Here is an 8609-nt window from a genome sequence, read left to right as displayed (position 1 = left end):
GGGGAAGTCAAGGTGTTGACCAACCAAACAAAAAACTAATGGCTAGGAGATTCAAGCATGGCATCTTCAACAATTGATGATTGTAATGGAGATGAAGATGTTGAGTAAGAAGATGTTTAGATTAAATTTTGGATTCTTATAATTAATTTTAGAAAAGTTATTCATAAAGAAGTATATTGCTATCACAAAAATGAGAAACTTGTGAGAATTCTAGTTGGCAAGAAAATGACTAAAAAATGAGAATATTGAGGCTTTTATCAAACCCCAAAGAAGTTATTATTTGGGCTTGGTGCCGAATCATTTTGTGTGGCACTAAAGTGCTCAAATGTTTATAAACAAGGGATGCACCCTAATGGTTTCCATGACATCAAGTTTTGATCGCAGTGCCCAATAAATTTTCTCTCCTTTCTCTCTCCCTATAAAAAGATGTCACACCAGCGCACCAGTGTGGCAAGGCCAGGGACAGGTCACGCTCCACGCCCCATCCCAGATGGCAATTTCAGTGACAAGATGTCGTATGCTAGACTGCACCGATAGCCCCTACGATTCATAAGTCTCTTATTATGCATGCTTGGCTTGCTTGCAGAGAGGCATTTTGACATATCCTGTCAGCCCATCACCTATCTAGGTTGAGGGACGAGATCGACAAAATCAATATCCGATCGGACAATCTCGTAGAGTGCTTAGAATGCATTTTAAGTTTGCTAGATTGCATCAAGTTGTAGTAGAGCTTGTTGGTCGATTGGGATGTGGATGCTTACAATAAGTGGGAGAGGTCACTCTAATTTTCCCATCAGGCCTGCAGTCTGAGGAAATTGACAGAAAGGTGAATGACAATGAGGCTAAAGGCAGATGGTTGTCTGAATCCTATAGACTGCATGTTCGCTCTAATCTTTTCAGTTCTCATATGTGTATGTCCTTTCTGAGTGCATAAGAAACGCCATATTCGTTAATGGGTTATTTTTTAATCCCAACTTTTAAATTTAATGAAGCAAATACATTATTTTGACGCATGTCGCTCAATATGCTGCCCATTATTTATGGCCTGCATCATTTTTTTTCCACTTCAGGAGCTCTCTGGGTTCTCTAGAACACTTTGATACCAACTCAATCACATGATTCAAAACGATCCCGAAACATGACTAAAAAGTACCGGGGTAACGTCACAACCCCAGATCTAGCCTCATGCCACCATGTATTGTTGGAAGGAACCTGTCATTTTCTAAGGAACCAAGTGTTGACATTTTGTCACAACCATGGCATCCTACCACACTATCACGATGCTCTGTTGCAATGTTGTGTTGCCTTGATTGAAGTGTTGTGGTGTGTGATGACCCGAGTTCTTAAGATGTTGCCCGATGGGATGACCGTCATGATGGCTTCTTGACATGGCATCTACCACGTCAGGAGCACTATGACACTTCCATGTTGCACCATATTGCCTCCATAGTGCACCACAACATCTAGCCAAAATTATTAAGCCTCGAGTCACTCCACACCTTTTTGCAAGTAAGGTGCTCACCCTGTCAAAAAGCACCATGACACCGTGCTTAGGTGTTGTAGCGCTGCACCATCTAGTTGCACTATATATGGGGCAACTCTTGGTTACCTCAAGGGTTCAATTTTTCTAGTTGGAGCCTTATGTTGGATAGACTCTGTGGTTTTTATTCTTTTTCAAGTTTAGTCTCTAGAGATCGGTGAGCTTCTGCCCTTCTTATACTTGGGTCTTTGTTGTGCAAGCTTCCCTCCACACCTCATCTTCAAGCCCTTTATATCGAGTTTCCTTAGCCTGACGTGGTGCTTCCCAGAAAAGGAGGTATTCAAGGAGTCTTTCCTGAATCTTTTGACCTGAGGGACTTTATCAAATGAACTTTATCAAACTTCACGTATCTGAGATTTTCTACTTCTTCATAACCCTTCCTTTTGTAGGATAAGTCTTAGGCTTTGGGATATAGAATCTAGGCTAGGCTATTACTAGAAAATGTTTAGGATAGGCTCCTACATTTCCTTTGCTTAACCACATCTTGTTTGAGTGCAATAGTGTGCTTAGAACCTTAATTTGTCACGTTGTTGTGATGTCATCCTTTGAGCAACATTATGTTCCTATTTTTTCGGTGTGAATAGACTCAAATACCATTTTACTGGTACATAACCTCCATTTCACCTTGTGGGTAACTGTATGTCATCACCTTCATGATGGTGCAAGGCTGCATAGTTTAATTTTAACTAACACTAGTTTTTGTCTTTCTAGCGATATAGTGTCGTATCCACGGGGCTTGGTTGCAGTGTTATTTCAGTAATGCAACTTCGAGTGGGCTTTGCCTCCACTTATGCCAAATTTTTTATGTTGATCATGACATCATGATGTTGGCCTTTACTTTTAGGTCCCATGTTGTGTCTCCCATTAACAAGAATATGACAACGCAATATCTTCCCTTGAGTTAGAACACTGGCCTTTGACATTTCAACACCAAGATTCAACTAGAAATTTGTGTATGCTTTGTCACATTGTGTAGTCGATGCATTGCTTTATGTTTAGTGTAGAAAATTTAGAGCATTCATCAATTATTGGGCATGGATTTCATTTGAGTCTAGTTATCCCAAATAGGTGGATTTTCTCTATTTATAGATGGTAGACTTAGGGATTGGTACACCCTTCTACATCAGTGGTAATTCTGTGTATCTGACTAATTGTTTGGGCTTACGTTGGTTTTGTCATGCATATGACCCTGGGTAGGCTCATTCTCATTCATTTTCATCTTTTATGAACTTTCTGGTGAGGTGTGTAGGGCAGTGTTGAATTCCCTCCATTATTTAGGATTACGCACCTGCATTCTGTCTTTGGATCTGTCTTTAACATGTCATGTCACATGTTGGCTATGACTTGGTTGTATGTTTGGTGTTTCATAGTTTCTACATCTAACATCCTTTCTAGGATGGAATATGGGCACCTCGTGTTTGTTATGCCTTTATTGCACACCTTAAGATCCTTTTGCATAATTTAAAATGTGTGAGATTTGTACACTACTATTATTAGGGTCAATTTTTATTGTAAGGTGTCATATCCAAAAGGTGGAGCTTAATAACTTAAACTAATGCATTTTATATAGGTGTTGCTTAGCTCTTCTCCTTCTAGATACAAACTTTTATACCTTATATGATATAGCCAATGATAACTTATATTTTGTATGTCAAGACTTATTTTTGAATTTTTAATATAATTTTAGAGTCCCTTATGAGTCTTAGAGTTGGGAGTAGGAACTGTATGAATAGGACCAAAAGCTGCTGCTCCTGCCTTGTACCTTAATTCTAGATTTATACATTTATTGTATAGTTCTAGGATTAAACATGTATAAATGGAGCCCGACTATGCTTTTTTTTTGGATTGTATTTGACCCAACTACATTATTGGACTCCTATTCTTTTAAATTGATTTTTTGATTTTTAGCACACCGCTAGTGTTCACTCTTTTTATGCATCACGACTAGGTTCATTAGGAAAGAAATTTTACTATAAAATTGTAATCTTAAATGTTTTATCCATAATGAAATTTATGATTAAAATATTAAAGATTTTCTTAATCTGCTATTTTATTTCCTACATTTACTTTTCAGTATGGCCTTCAGATCAATTTTGAAATGATCATAAAAAATATGGATATTACCCCCAATCATGATAATAGGGCCTCCACGCTTATAATGTCTTAGCTCAACACATACATATTACCTTACATAAGGAAAGCACTCTTATTTTCCAATATGATTGGCAAAATATTTATTTTATACAATTATGTACCTATCTAGTGTTGTATAGGAAGTTGGAGGGTTTACTGATCCAGATAGAATTGTAACCATTTTGTGGGTGGCTTAGCTCTATAATGAAGATGTATGTTTCCTCATCTTTCTTATAAAAGTATAATCTATATTCTCCTTTTGATCCAGTTAGAGTCATATGAGCTTGAAATGTCTTTCTATTGGCTCTGAATATATTGGATCTCTCTAGACGATTCAACATATGAGTTGCTGATGAAGTAATCCCCTAGTTGGGTTGGGTTGACTACCTTCACAACTTAGTAGATCTAGAGTCTCAATAGTTTGGTAGGATGATCCTGACTTTTAAATTTCAATGTGATGTATGTGATTATATTCTTAATTTTTCTTTACTTATAATTCTTACTTTGCAATGGCGCCAAAAACATGATCACCAACAACTAGGCAAAAATTTGACTTCGAAGCAAATATGAATACAATTATATATTTAAATATGGGATACTACGCAAGTATATGTATCATTATCAAGTAATATATGACTTTTTTTATTAAGCCCTGAATATCTAACCCACAAAGACAATTAACAATATGCAACTAAAATCAGAACAAATTAGTTAACAAATTCTACTTAGCAAAATATTCTTACTCAAACTATAGATTCCATAATAGGAATGAAAATTTGATTTTTTTTGGTAATCTTTTGATAATTGAAAGCAAAGTAAACAACTAATTAAATTTAACTATATATTTGTAAGAAGAAGGCAATAAAATATCTTGTTCATTTTCATGAATCAGCAATAAGAATAGAAATTATGTTGTGGAAATATTCAAATTGTGTTGTACCAAATAGGAGCAATAATATTTTTTACTTTTACTAGAGATGCTATAAAAAGTGACTAATTTAAAGTTTGAATAGTTTTGAAGATGGGTTAGGTAGGGAAGATACTAGCTCTCACTCTAGAGTTCTCTCTTCTCCCTCCACCCGGAGGCTAACATTTCGTACCAAAACCTAAAATTATAAATCAAATTGGGAGCTTTAGTCTGTCACTCTAAAGTACTCTAATTTTACACCCTTTAAAGTTTATTTCCCTATTTTTTTACACTCAATCATATGAATTACATTCTCATCTATACAACCTCATGTGATTCTTACCATTTGTTGACTAAGACAATACCATCTGAGACAATACTATCTTGGATCTTACATGTTCTCACAACAGATATTAACATCTTAATTGGTCAAATCAAAAAGTAAATGAAGTATAAGGTTAGAGTTTTCTTAGACTTTCCAAATGTTTATAACTACTTAGCATACTCCAATGAACCTCCTATAATGTCTCCATAACTCCCCAAGTTATGGAAGAAAAACTGCAAAAAAAACTGCCCAGCAGTTGCTGTCGCCTTGGAGCTAGTGGACTGGAACTTAGACGCCAGCCTCTCAATCTGGTTGGGCAAGCACTGACACCTAGACACCCAGATAAATGATACTAAGGTGCTTGGTAGGAGCGCCTTAGTGCCCAATAGTAGGTGCCTAGGCGTCAATCCTTTTAGTTTCAAATGCTATCAGCTCTACTTCACTTCATTTCTTCTTTACTTTGTTCCACTTCTAATACATGTTGTACCTACAAAAAAATCATAAAAATTATTTTCTTTAAAGTGCATTTTATCCATAAAAATGTGTAAGTTATAAAGGAAATTAAGCATGCTTTTGTACACATCATTTGCCAGGTAAGGGACTAGCGCCTAGGCCACCATGTGTCAGGCGCTAAGGCGCAAGTTCCCAATTTTGGTCCCATCCACATTGTTACAATTCAAGTACATGTTGTACCTGCAAGAAAAATATGGAAATACCTTTCTTTAAAGTGTAATTTTATCCATAAACATGTGCAAAACATAAAGAAATTGAAGCATTATTTTCAACACGTCACTTATCATCTTAAGTACTTCCTTCTATCCCAAGGTTCCCTTAGAAAACCCTAAACATTTAGGATGAAAACAAGACATTACTGTTAGTGATAATAGTATGCTCTGAATTTAATGTGCCGCCTCTTTTTACTAATGATGATAGACTAGAAATTTAATCTCAACCCAATTCACCTATTTAAAGGAAGGTGTCGCAGCTTTGAGAAACAGTGAAGCATTAATATAAGAATACCCTGATGGAAGTGGAGATATAAACCAGAGATTTCAATGTCATTCATATCAGTTAGGATCAGAAAAAAAGTATGGAGGAAATTGATGACAAAGTAGAAGAAATGGATATTGATGAGACACCTAAGTACATCCCAGTTGATTTAAAAAATATTAGAGGTAGACCTATTGATGATGTTTCAAGTAAATTGAAATTTAGCATTAAACAACTCAAGGAAGAAGTTGAAGTCTTATAAAATTTTGAGAAATGTGTTACTATTATGAAAATGGAAAGAGAGTGATAAGAAGATGTTGATCATCAAGATGTTATGATTGAGGAAGGCATTGCACCAGGCACAATATGACATCTCTTAAATCAGTTATGGTAGATGATGAACAAATAGAAAGATTAGAGAGAAAATGGAAAACTTCTCTTCCTGTAAATCAAAACTAGTCTTATATCAGTACCAATATATGCAATTCATCAAGATGTCAAATTTGACGAAGGTCTCTAACCTTAGACAACTTAATGTTTGTCTACAGAGTTAAGACAAAGAGATGAGAAAATATAAAGGCTAGAAAGAGGATAGAAGAATTATTAGTATGAACACCCCCTCATTCAAAAAGAACCCCAATTCCAGTTCTAATACATGTGGAAGTAGGGAAACCTGAGATCTTCCTAAAGTTGATAACCCAAAGAAAATATTAGCTCAAAAGGAATTCCATAATAAAAAAAATTTGAAGCACCCTCTATTCCTGAAAAAAGCATAAATCCTCCTAGCAAGCAATAAGTAAAGGATACTTTGGCTTAAGCCTGATGTGGTTCATCAATACTTAAAATATGACCTTACTCTAAAGAGTTTGACGTTGTATAATACCCCAAAAGATTTATACCACAAACTTTAAAAGTGTTTGATGGAATTGGAAACCTAAGAATACACTTGACATATTTTTAAGCTAGTTGTTATAATATTGGAGAAGTCCTGTTTTTCCATCAGTTTGTTAGCAATTTATCTGGGATAGTATTTGACTTGTATACTAAATTGCCTAAAGGCTTAGTTAAGAAATTTTTAAAATTAAAAGAGTTATTCATAAAGAGTTCTATTGGAGCTCAGTAACATATCACTGTTGGAGACTAGGTTATTGAGAAACAAAAACCGAATGAGACTTTGGTAAACTATATTCTAAGATGAAAGAACTTGAGTTTAATGTTTGGATCTCAATAACAAGAGCAAAATGATATAAAGATTCTACTCAAGAACATTCATGGACCAGTGCATTCTTGTTGAAAGGATTCATCATTAATACTTTTAAAAAATTTATTGAGCGAGACAACTAGTCTACCCAAAGAAGCTAAGCACTTAGCATTTCTTAAGTCAAGAAAACAAGCAAAAATCCCTGTAAACTTATGAAAAGAGATATAATAATGTGTCTTTTGTTGATAAGGAGAAGCAAACAATACAAATAAAACCCGAAAGTCCCAGGAAATAATAATGACAACCACCACAACAGTTATACCCACAACTATAACAGCAAATTCACCACCACAACAACACTATCCCATTGTATGTATTCACAACAACAATAATGACCACGACAAACTTATAGGTTTGATCAAAAAAAAGTTTTTTATACATACATTTGAAGAGCGAAAAAATCCAGTTTATTCTTTCAAAAATGAATTCGCCAAGAAAAATATTTTAGAATTTATCAAAGAATCCAAACTTCAATTTCCATGAGCATGTTAAACCTGAAGAAGTGGGAAGTGATAAAGAACCTAAATATTGTTTGTACCATATGATACTAGACACAATAGAAGAATGATTCTCTTTCAAAGGTTTGCTCGAAAAGAACCATAAGGATGGGATCATTGTTATCCCTAAGGAATACTTGATGGAACCAAAATAAGGTATGCCAGTCTCAACTTTGGTGAAGACATGGAACCACTTGACCCTATGTAGAAGAAAAGTTTGAAATGTAGTCTTGTGGACCACCTAGAAATTTAAAGTCTAAATTGACTGGTTATCAATATTCCGCTTGAGATTCATTAACAAAAAAGATATTTTTTTTACGCAATTAAATTCTTTCTTTAAACATAGTCTTTCTTCACACATTGTTCTTTGTCCTTTTGTTGTTAGAGGAAAAGACTGTTGTCAAGTATTAATGCACTAAAATTTTGTTATTTATCTTCTTAATAACCAAATAAAATATGGGGGTTTGCTGTTGTAGAGATACTGAGTCTCAGAATAAAATAAGCCACTATTATACTCCTAAGATAGGAAAAATCTTTGGTTATGAAGACCCATAAATTTTAAAGATTTTCCTCATCTGGATGATTATATTTATCTTAAAATAAAATTTCAACCTATTGGTCTTCAAATGATGTAACCGATCATTTAGATAATAATCTTTTAAAATATGTGGTGGACACCTAACAAAAACCAAAAATTTGTTTTTTTTCCACGAATTAAAAAGTTTAATTAATGCATAATATAAAAATCATTTATTTAAGTTAATATTTATTAAATTTGTATTTAATATATCTTATTCAATTATAATAAACCAATATTAATATTTTAAAAATTATAAATAATTAATATATTTATATATATCGCTCAAAATCTCAAACTAAACAAAGAAGTATCATAATATCTGAATCATCGAACCACTCATCTACATTCTTCAAATAATCATCTCCTAAAGAGTTAA

The sequence above is a fragment of the Phalaenopsis equestris genome, unplaced genomic scaffold (assembly GCF_001263595.1).
Source record: "Phalaenopsis equestris unplaced genomic scaffold, ASM126359v1 Scaffold000954, whole genome shotgun sequence".
Classification (NCBI taxonomy): Eukaryota; Viridiplantae; Streptophyta; class Magnoliopsida; order Asparagales; family Orchidaceae; genus Phalaenopsis; species Phalaenopsis equestris.
Note: the sequence above shows the minus strand (reverse complement) of the source record.